General features: G+C 36.1%; 1 non-coding gene across 1 annotated transcript; it reads right to left on the bottom strand.

Annotated features, from left to right (window-relative positions):
* Positions 1–327: 327 nt before the first annotated feature.
* Positions 328–400, bottom strand: Trnat-ggu (transfer RNA threonine (anticodon GGU)). The gene has a single exon. It is a non-coding gene; the product is annotated as a tRNA-Thr (tRNA).
* Positions 401–12,075: the final 11,675 nt, after the last annotated feature.

The following is a 12,075-nucleotide window of genomic DNA, read 5'->3' as shown; positions in this document are numbered from 1 at the left end:
CCTTTGGAATCCATTCTTATATGTCGTTAAATGTCGAGACCATATTTAATGCACCAATCGTAATCACTGTAATCTGTAAAGTCTAAAAAGTGTGTGTAATACCTAACTTTTTTCAGCCAAAATTTAATTAAAATTGGGAAGTGCGGGACGAACAACAGTTTTCAGAGCGAGTAACAAAATGTCTTGAATGCTGCAGGACATGACTGCCGAAAATGTGTGTTATGCGAGTTTTATGAGTGTACAATGTACACTCAACATAAAAAATACCTTATTGTTAATGTAATTTCCATGTTTTGGAATATATATGAAACAGGTCCTGAAAAGTAAAGTCTCAACCGGGACTCGAACCCAGGGCCTCTGGTGTACCATGCCAGCGCTCTAACCACTGAACTATTGAGACCCTAGCCAATATATTGACTGACAGTTACACACCTATTAACCTGGTGACATACTCCCCGTGTTGGTAGAAATTCGTCCTTGAATTTATGAATAGAATTCTACGAGTTAAAGAAATGTTTTAGGGAGTGACCGTGGGATTTGTATGTTGGGCGCCAAATGTAACAGGTGGTGAAAAGTCAGGTCTCAACCGGAACTCGAACCCAGGGCCTCTGGCGTACCGTACCAGCCCTCTAACCACTGAGCTATTGAGACCCAATTTATTGACTGACAGAGTGACAGTCACACATCTGTTAACCTGCATGGTGACATATAATAATTTTTTTAAGACCACTATTTCTTGCATCAAACAAGTCCTTGACAGTGAATTTGCCATTGCGTAACCAGGTGCTTTCGACTCCTTGCGTGATCAATGTTTATCTAATAATATTTAGTGTTGGATTTATCAAATTCACAAAACCACAATTACTTAAGGACATTGGGTTCTGCATTCAAAAGTCTTTGAAATTTTTTCTAAAGTACCCGTTATTTTTAGCTCACCTGAGCTGAAAGCTCAAGTGAGCTATTCTGATCACATTTTGTCTGTCATCCGTCTGTCCGTCCGTCCGTCCGTCCGTCTGTCCGTAAACTTTTCAGATTTTCAACATCTTCTCAAGAACTACTAGGCCAATTTCAACCAAACTTGGCACAAATCATCCTTAGGCAAGGGGGATTCAAAGTTGTGAAAATTAAGGGTCACACCCGTTTTCAAGGGGAGATAATTAGAAATTAATGAAAAATTTAGAGAAATTTTCAAAAATCTTCTTCTCAAGAACCAGAAAGCCAGGAAAGCTGAAACTTGTGTGGAAGCATCCTCAGGTAGTGTAGATTCAAAGTTGTGAAATTCATGACCCCCGGGGGTAGGGTGGGGCCACAATGGGGGGTTGAAGTTTTACATAGGAATATATAGAGTAAATCTTTAAAAATCTTCTTCTCAGAAACTAAACAGCCAGGAAAGCTGAAACTTGTGTGGAAGCATCCTCAGGTAGTGTAGATTCAAAGTTGTGAAAATCATGACCCCCGGGGGTAGGATGGGGCCACAATGGGGGGTCGAAGTTTACGATAGGAATATATAGAGTAAATCTTTAAAAATCTTCTTCTCAGAAACTAATCAGCTAGCAAAGCTGAAATTTGTGTGGAAGCATCCTCAGGTAGTGTAGATTCAAAGTTGTGAAAATCATGACCCCTGGGGGTAGGGTGGGGCCACAATGGGGGTTCGAAGTTTTACATAGGAATATATAGAGTAAATCTTTAAAAATCTTCTTCTCAGAAATTAATCAGCCAGGAAAGCTGAAACTTGTGTGGAAGCATCAGGTAGTGTAGATTCAAAGTTGTGAAAATCATGATCCCTGGGGGTAGGGTTGGGCACAATGGGGGGGGGGGGGGGTCGAAGTTTTACATAGGAATATATAGAGTAAATATTTAAAAATCTTCTCAGAAACTAATCAGCCAGGAAAGCTGAAACTTGTGGGAAGTATCCTCAGGTAGTGTAGATTCAAAGTTGTGAAAATCATGACCCTTGGGGGTAGGGTGAGGCCACAATGGGGGGGGGTGTGTTAAAGTTTTACATAGGAATATATAGAGAGTAAATCTTTAAAAATCTTCTTCTCAGAAACTAATCAGCAAGATGATTCTTTATAATTGTTAAGACTTTGGCTCCAGGACAATTCTTCGGCCTCACAAGAAGGTTCAGAGTTTGATGTAGCTAAATATCTGTAAAGGATCTTTTTGAGAACTGCAATACTCAACATGTGATATGACTATAAAATTGAAGCAGGCAGCTATTTTTTCATTAGAATCTTTTTGTATTACTGTTTTGAGTTATTGCCCTTGATTTATTGATTCTTGATTATTTTAATTAATGCATCCACTGTTAACCAATTATTGTGATGATTATTTTTATACAATAATAAATATTCAATGTATATAAGTTGTTCTGCATAAGTAGTTTTGGGTTAGGCCGGATTAGTTTGTTTATTTTTGATTTCCAATTTTTAGATACTATGAATTATTTTAGGCCGGCACATATATAGGGACAGTGTATATTGCATTGCGCCGAGCGACTGTTTGGGGTTAAACTTGAACAGGTACGGAGAGATTGAGGGTGTGGACATCCCTGCTCTATTTAATCTTCGTGTTTTTCTAATCTATGATACAGAGTGTGCGGTCCTTCCTGCCCTGTATCGCATTAATACAAGTGTGCGGTCATACCTGCTTGTCTTGGTGGTGGTTGCGGCGGAGCACTAGTGTATGGTCATCCCTTCTGGTGTTCTGGCCTTTCTAGCGCAAGTGTGCGGTCATCCCTGCTTGCGTTATCTCTGCTTGCGATAACGTTGGTACCTGTGAGTTGCGTAGGTGTGCGGTCATCCCTGCCTGCGTAACTTTGAGTCCCTATATATGTGCTGGAGCGGTGATTAAAGTCTGCTCTTGTAAATATTGGCAGCAATCAGGGCTATCCGAGTTCCAAGGGGGAAAAATGGATTTTATTTATACAGGATCTACATGTATTATTGTACATTGTCCAGATTGTTTGTATTATGACTCCATTAAGCTGACTTTATCATACCTATTGTTCCTCAGGTGAGCGATGTGGCCCATGGGCCTCTTGTTTAAAAATGTACATGCATAGATTAACGGATATCAAAGTAAAATTTTGGGGTCTATAAACTAGCTTCTTTCGGTGCTATGGAGTATTTAATATGATCTTTCTGCACTGAAAATGCAAATTGCCTCACTTTGTAATTTTTTTTATAGCAGTGAACCATGCCATCAAATACAATTCTCACCTAAATGATATTATAGTCTCTTTGCACTAATAAAACACTATTTTTAGCCATTATGATTCAACATGCATTGAAATTATTCAAAAGTCTCAAACTTTTTCTCAAATTATAGTAAACTTGTCAGAAAAGAAAACCAAACGTATGGGTCTATGATATAAAATTTGATATGGCAATTACCGTATTTTCCCGACGACTCGTCGATGCGGACGACTTGTCGAATTGCTCATTTTTAGCCAAAATTTTAACAAAATCCTACGATACGTCGATTCAGACGACACGTCGAACTTATCGCTTCAAAATGGTGTATAAAACTGCAGTAACATTATCAGTGTATGATGCCACGATGTCCCCGATATTGCTACCAATTATTATTAATGATTAACATTTAAACAATTACTCTTTATACTTATGCATCATATTTTCAAATACCGACAACATCTACAAAGTCGCTTGCATTGTAAACAATTCCCGATATCGCGTGTTATGCAAAATTAAACTTACTTGACAGAAATATTTTATTCCCATGCATTAAAATAATCACCCACTCTGACCAGTGTATTCGCCATTACGTAACCAGCCACCTGTTGACTCGGCGCGTGGTCAATGTTTGTTTAACAATTTCCGGTGTCAGAGGCATGCACCTGTCTCGTGTAGGACTTCAAAGGGGGATCTCAAGTGCAGAAGAATAGCAATTACTATGATTTGATGAAACTTGTTTACTTTGTATCCAGTAATACAATTACACGCTATTATTTTAAAGAGACACTGTTAGAATAAATCGATCATTTGTACGACTTGATAATGACGATATACGACATACGTACGTTTCCTAAATTTTTTATTAAACAATAATCAAAGAATTGGACAATAATTAATTAATGAACTATAATCACTCTTATAACGGTACTCTCTATGTACACAGGGAGTGAAATTGCCGTATAGATGTCAGCCTTAGCAAGATTATTAACACAACCGGGATCAGTCTTCCGTATAAACAATAGAGTTGATGATTGCCGATTACGTATTTTAATATTGATTTTGACCATAAAATATTTCTTATTTATACTTTCCTCTAACAACTCTTTACTAATAAAATAATAAAACTTTAAAACATTCCCCGGACCTACTGCAATATTTTTTTCCATCCAAGTTTGGTTTCAATTTCACTGTGCAATATTATCTTCCCACTATAGTGATATATGGAATCATGTGACATGTGTTTATAAAAACGGAACGGTAAAACTTTTAATTGATTAAAAAAATACACCATTGTTCAATAACTGTTATTAATATGTATTCTAGTGTTAACAGATGAGTGAAAATAATAATAATTAAAGATGAACATTGAATTCAACAACGTAATTTTCAATAACACAGCCAGCTCAAGATGAATAAAACCAAGATTTTAAAATTTTTTTCCACAATTTTCTGACCTCAAGCCTTAGACAAGTCGATCAAGACGATAAGTCGAGTGCTCTGCTTCAGAGAAAAAAAATACCGACTTATCGTCGGGAAAATACGGTAATAAGCTGGATTGGAGTTAATTTATTCTTAACTTTTATGAAATATCAGTTTAATATGCCAAATATATGTCAATGGAAATATTGAAAAATTGTTAAAACAGGGTTAATTTTCTCTAAAAATTAATTGGAAGTAGAAGGAGGAAATAAAAAAGTAGCAGGGGGGTCTGGGGGTCTTTCTTATAGCTACATTGTGTTTGAAATGCAATAATAGCCGGGTAAATAAGGCATAATAGGTGGGGGAATTCCCCTCCTCCCGGGTCTTAGAGACAACCCTGATAAAATATGTATTTCGGAACAACTCGAAGATATACCAATGGACAAACTATCTGGAAGTTTGGTCTGCACTTAAAATAATTAAGGAAGCTTAAGTTATGGTACTCTAAAACTGTTCATTTTCTTCTTTAAAACCTTCTGCCACAAAATATAGTCCCTTACTTAAGTCTATATATAATGTTAATTTATAAAAATATGTAAACAGGGATTGATATTACCTTTTTCCACTTGCAAATTTTAACTAGTGGAATTATTTTTTACTAGTAAAATTCAACTTTTATATGCATTTTTCCTCTCATAGTATTATTTGAATAATTAAAAAGAAAAATTGTGTTAATACAGTACAGTTAACGCAGATCCTGTATTTTTCGGTGCACCCCCCGGGGTCCAAATTGCAACAGGTGTCTCAGGTAAAACTGCGTAACCCCGCAGAAGAGTTGTCCTGCAAGTCAACAGTGCAATGGTCCTGACGATAAATTACAGGTTAACGAAAGTATCTGTCTGAAACGCTAGTTATCTCCCAGGCGTAACAAATTAATTGACAGCTACACGCAACTACATGTTTATATCATTTTATTTATGGAACTATCTAAAATAAAATATTTTTTTTAGCTGACTGAGACGAAGTCAGAGGGAGCTTATGCTATACAGGTAGCACCTTGGCACAAAGCATCATTGGGTGAAGGAGAGCCAAGTTTGTTAAAATGAAGGGCCACGCTCTCTTTCAAGGGGAGATAATTAGGATTTATTGAAAATTTGTTGATATTTTTCAAAAATCTTCTCTTCAAAAACCATTTGGCCAGAAAAGCTGAAACTTGTATAGAAGCATCCTCAGATAGTGTAGATTTAAATTGGTACAAATTATTGTTAGGGGGGGGGGGGGGGGTAAGGTGGGGCCACAATGGGGGTCAAAGATTTACATAGAATATTTAGAGTAAACCTTTAAAAATCTTCTCAGAAACCAATCAGCCAGAAAAGTTGAAGCATCCTCATGTAATGTAGATTTAGAGTTGTGAAAAACATGACCCCCCAGCGGTAGGTTGGGGCCACAATGGAGGGTATACTTTTACATAGGAATATATGAGGGTTGTTAGAAAAGTTTGCGGACAAAGTGATTTATGGCAAAATTACTGTGTACTTTATAGGTTGATATATGTTTTATTAAATTACTATCATGTAAAAATAAGTATGCAAAAAATCATATGATTTTGAAGTTGTTTTCAAAAGATACAGCGATTTTATTTTGCATAAATTAGATTTATGAAGCACCATTTCATATTTCTACGAAGTCAGGTGACTTCAAATTACTGAAAGGCAATTTAAACCTGTCACTCTTTTTCAAAGTAAACCTCTTAAGTTCACACACTTTTCATGCCATTAACCCATTTATAAAACGCATGTTCACACCATTATTTGTCAAATTTTTGTACAATGTCTTTTGTGTCATATCGTAGATCATTTAGGTCCAAAAATCTCTGTCCATTCAGCTTCGACTTCAGATAAGCATATAAAGTGAAATTCATGGGTGTAAGATCCGGGATGTATGGGGGGGGGGGGGGGTGCTGCAAGAGTTCAAGATATCACTTTTTTCCATTTTCAAACCTTCAATTCCAATTGTGGTTCCAATTGTAAACCTTTGTCCTATAAAAATAGCAACATCTAAGAACCTTTGGTCTCCATTGGAGATTTTTCTGCGTGCACACAAAATTTAATGACGGCCCAGTGCTCCAAGGTGTCCATTTACGTTAACGTTTTTGACTCATTTTTAAATGAGTTGAATCCTCAGGTAGTGTAGATTCAAAGTTGTGAAATTCATGACCCCCAGGGGTGGGGTGGGGCCACAATGGGGGGTGGGGAGGGGGTCAAAGTATTGCATAGGAATATATAGAGTCAATCTTTAAAAATCTTCTTCTCAGAAACTTATCAGCCAGGAAAGCTGAAACTTGTGTTGAAGCATTCTCAGGTAGTGTAGATTAAAAGTTGTGAAAATCATGACCCCCCGGGGGTAGGGTGGGGCCACCATGGTGGTCAAATTTTACAATGGAATATATAGAGTAAATATTTAAAAATCTTCTTCTCAGAAAGTAATCAGCCAGGAAAGCTGAAACTTGTGTGGAACCATCCCCAGAAAGTGTAGATTCAAAGTTGTGAAAATCATGATCCCCTGGGGTAGAGTGGGGCCACAATAGGGGGGTGAAAGTTTAACAAAAGAATATATAGAGTAAATCTTTAAAAACCTTCTTCTAAGAAACTAATCAGCCAGGAAAGCTGAAACTTGTGTGCAAGCATTTTAATTACATTAACATTCACAATGTTAATTTAACAACAATCAATGACCTTGACTATATTTAATCAATTTGATCATTTCTTTTGATGTCATTTTGGTTTATATCTGCAAACATTATTACTTTTAAGCATTAGGCTTCGTTGTCGTTCTTCTCTAGGTATGATGATCTTCAACTTCTCCGCTGTTGTAAAAGAAACTTTTAAGTCAACTTTGGAGGGTGCATATTGTACATGAATGTGTATTATACACGGTACATTACGATACATAGGAATATAGAAATAGGAAACATTTAAAAATATCTTTTTTCAAAAAACCGCTTGCCTAGAAAAACTGTATTTTCACCGAAAACAAACTCAGATAATGTAGATTTAAATTCTTTCAAATCAAAATCTTGAGGACTATGGTGGGGCAACATTGGGATTCCAATTTGACAAAGGAAAATATCTTAATTATTCAAAAAATAAAATGTTATGATATATATATATATGGTTTTACTTATATGTAAGCATTTTGACATATTGCTGATTCTTTCAGATTGTTTAGACTTTGACCCCTGGGCGATTTCATTGGCCTCACAAATGGTTCAGAGTTTAATGTAGGTTTATATCCCATATGATATACCGTATTTTACGGGGCATAGGCCGGTATTTTTTTTCTCCGATGAGCGAGCCACGGTCTATCCCCTGGGATCGACTAATCGTAGACTTGAAGTTGAAAAAATTAAACAGTAAAATATAAAATCCACTGTTTTTATCAATTGTACTGTTGTAGCAGTTTACTATGAGGGTTGGGTCTTTTCTATAGCATTAAATCATGATTTTTTGAAGTATACACTCTGAAAACTGCAGCGGTGTGCGCATATAAATTGAGTAACGCGCGTTAGCGCGTTATGAAAATTTGTATGCACACACCGCTGCAGTTACACTACAGCCAACGCGGATCCCGTATTTTCCCGCGACACCGTGATGGTGTTTTAATCCTTTCCGCGATACACCGTCGCGGTATTGTCATCGCGGTGATCGCGGGGCCACGATTTTACCGCGATGGTGTAAGACACCGTAACAGGCGTGTTATCTGTATTAGGGATTAAACCAAGAAGGAAAAAACAAGAGCTGTTTTAATTATTGTTCGAATTTAGAAATAAATATTATTAGAAGAAAAATTCATTTTCTTTGAATTGTTTTTTAACAAAAATTTCTATAAAACTATTGCTGCATGTATTTTGTTAATGTTGTTCAAGAGTCCCAAACATAGCAGTATATTACGCAAATCATGCTTATACGTGGACTTGAAAATTAGTAATATTTAAAAGTAGTATTTTTTTGCATATGATGAGTTGAAAATATGCCACAGATTTCAAGAAGACAAATATTCCGCGATGTACTATTATAAGGTCGCTACCGTAGACATCAACTCAACTTGTATGTTTTCCCCTTAATTTTACTCTTATTTAACTCATTAAATACTTTCCGGCCTCTGCCTCTCCCTCTCTCTCTCTCTCTCTCTCTCTCTCTCGTTTTAAATAAATCGGATTATATGTACATTTAGGACGATCGGTATTAATTATAGTCTAGGCAACGGTATGGTCAATCATGGAACAATTATCACCTTGCAGGACAAGTGTCACCTGAAGAAAATCCCGTAACACGGGTCCCGCGTCTAATGCCTTGAGCCATTTAAATGACAAAGTAGGTGTTAAAATTATGTAACGCTTGCATATACCGGCCACTTCGGAGTATCGAGAGTAAAAGAACAACAGATTATGAATAACGGGACTGCAGTTTGACTTCGAGGGATCAAGGCTTTTGAGAGATCAAGAGATCTTGGTAATATTTGGGGGTGGAGGATATGGACCGGAGACTCACTTCGAGCAAAATAATGCATAATTCAGACAGATACATTGACAATCAGTCATCCCTGTGTTTACGGGTGTATAACTATTACATAACACTTCCTGACCATGGCAGCACCCGTGCTCTGACCCCGTGCCGTGAAGAATTTTATTGAATGCTGATACTCTCTCTCACTCTCATTTCAAATAACTAATATTTTATGTGAACTGCTGAAGTAGTACATAGCCGTAACGGCATTCTGATTGAAATGCACATAATAGCACATGTTTTCGTAACGGGCGTTTTAAGAAATATCATGCCAGGGACGTATACATAAAGGTCCCTGATCATACGCGCCTTCTATCTTTACTGCATGAAGATAAAATAATGCCTGATTAAGACAGGTATATAGAAAATCACAAGTACGGCACAATTTATAGAAAAGCTATCCCTGTGTTTACGGGTGTGTATAATAATTACATAACACTTCCTGTCTGGGAGAGCACCCGTGCTCTGACCACGTGCCGTGAAAAATCTTATCGAATGTTGAGACAACTCTCTCTCTCTCTCTCTCTCTCTCTCCCCAAAATCAAAATATATAAAGTTCTAAGAAAATTGAATTTTAAAACTTTCTTAATTTTAACATGGCTAGAGAAATAAATAATATACCACATATCGGGTAAAGAAGTTTTTTTTTTTTACTTATGCACACAAACACAAATCTTTGTTCATATGATTCCCAATTGATTCATTCAAACAATCACATTCTTACCATTTTAAAAAGTACAAATACTAGATGTGTATATAAAATTTACTTTAGCTGTGTTCTCAATTACCCTCTCTATTTCTGATTAACCCTGATAATAGCCTGTTCGTTAATTGTATTTCAATCGAGTATATCATTAAAAGGTTATTTTATGGATGTATTTTGTAAACACTGTGTTATGAATACGCAGAATAATTTCCTTAAATTTAAATTGAAAAACAAATTTTCATTTGTTTAAAATTAAATTATTCTATCAAGAAAATTTTGCAGTTTGAAAGAACGGACTATATATTTCTATTTAGCGGACCCCAAGTCACACTAATTGCTGCAGGTCACCCACCCTGACGGCAACCACCCAAATTCTATATACACATACTTTATACGTAATGTTACGCAATTCACCTTCCTCTGTTTGTCAACTGACACTGCGAAATTTTAACATGTGATGGATACCCTAGAATAAATGATCATTCATATTTTTAAATCCCGGGTTTTTAACGACAAGCATAAATATTGGGCGACCCACTGAACATCATACTTTTGCTAGATTGGATAGGAAAGTCAATGTTTAAATAGACACGATTTTAACATTAGCATTTTCGTAAATTGATTGAACTTTTTTTTTTATTTTAAAACGTTTAATAAACAAGTTATACAACTTATATCAATATCTTTCGTTGGCATGGTTGTTAGCGCGAGGGGGTCATCGATATGGGAGAAAGCCGGAGTGTCCAGAGAAAACCCACGTGTTCAAGCGGGCAACCAGCATATCTATTCAACTAATGTCGATCACGGGGAAAGACTCGGGTCGCAGCGGTGATCAGCGAGTGCACTTTAAAACATTTTATATCTACATGTATTTTGCTATTCATTAAATGAGTTCTTTAAATGTATTTAAGAGAAATGACCAAGTGTAAGGTATGTTTTGAAGGTAAGAATTAAATATGAAAGATTGTAAATGAAACGCTAATTAGCATGATTAGTATCCCTTTCTCGAGGCGAAATAAGATATTTTGGTGAAGCGTTTATTATCGGGTATATAATTATCAATCAAATTCATTGATAACCAAGAATTGTCAGCGATGAATGTGCCAAGATTAATTTATATGTAACGCCATCGAATATACAAAATAGTATACAAAATTCTGTATTAGCATAATTACACCTTCCTTTTATTTCTCCCACTTTTTATTAAATAATAATAAATTGTAACAATCAAGTCCTTTTTATAAAAAAAAAAGAAAAGGAATATGAATTAATATTCATTGATTCTCTCAATCATATTTCCCGTGTAAGAAGAAATGGGGGAGGTAACTCGCGTTAAAAAAACAAAAATAGTTTTCACCTGGGACTGGTTTCACAGTACCGCGACGGTGTGGCCAAGGTGAGAAGCTGTACCGCTAGGATGCGCGGTTTTACCTGAGTTACCTGTGCTAAACCGCGATCATTTTCACACTACGAGGACTCGCGGTAAATACGTAAACCGCGTTGGCCGTAGTGTATGAGAGTGTATACTTAAAAAAATCATGATTTAATGCTTATATATACATTTTTTTAAAATTCTTGCCTTGTCTGCAAATGTGATTCATACCTTAAAATTCTTATCTTATCCTAAGGGTAAGTTAATATTAATGGAAGAGCCACAGTAACAGCCACAAGCGTGAACTTTGATTTTTGCTTGTGACGTTGCAGTTTACAGCGTTCAACATTTGTGACGTCATAATAAAACTCGTCAATTTGACCTTTGACTACTTGTTGCATTTAGAGGCATTTAAACATCACGGAATTTAATGGAAAAACACAGTAGAATGTAGATATATCCGTTCGAACTATTGTTCGATAGTTGTCCCTATGATACTTTTTGTAATGACATCGTGAGTAATAAAATGTACAGTACTGTATGAGGTATTTCTTTACAACCCCAATCAAAATAGTTTTTTTCCCACGTTCATGTATGAGCCCTGGAAGCTATTATTGGGTAGTAAAAAAGAAAATGAAACCGGGTAGAATGTAATATGACGGAATTTTTGTGAATGTCTGCGTTTGTGGGAATCACTGGTCTTGGGTGTAGAATAAATCAAATGCTTTGTGTTTTTACAATTAATTTCCTGTTGGATGAAATAACGGTATTCTGGTGTCGTGTGTATATACAAAGGTGTGAAACCGGTGACTAAAA

Source organism: Crassostrea angulata, chromosome 5, assembly GCF_025612915.1.
Source record: "Crassostrea angulata isolate pt1a10 chromosome 5, ASM2561291v2, whole genome shotgun sequence".
In the NCBI taxonomy this organism is placed as follows: domain Eukaryota; kingdom Metazoa; phylum Mollusca; class Bivalvia; order Ostreida; family Ostreidae; genus Magallana; species Magallana angulata.
The sequence above is the reverse complement of the archived record's forward strand: the minus strand, read 5'-3'. Positions and strand labels throughout refer to the sequence as shown.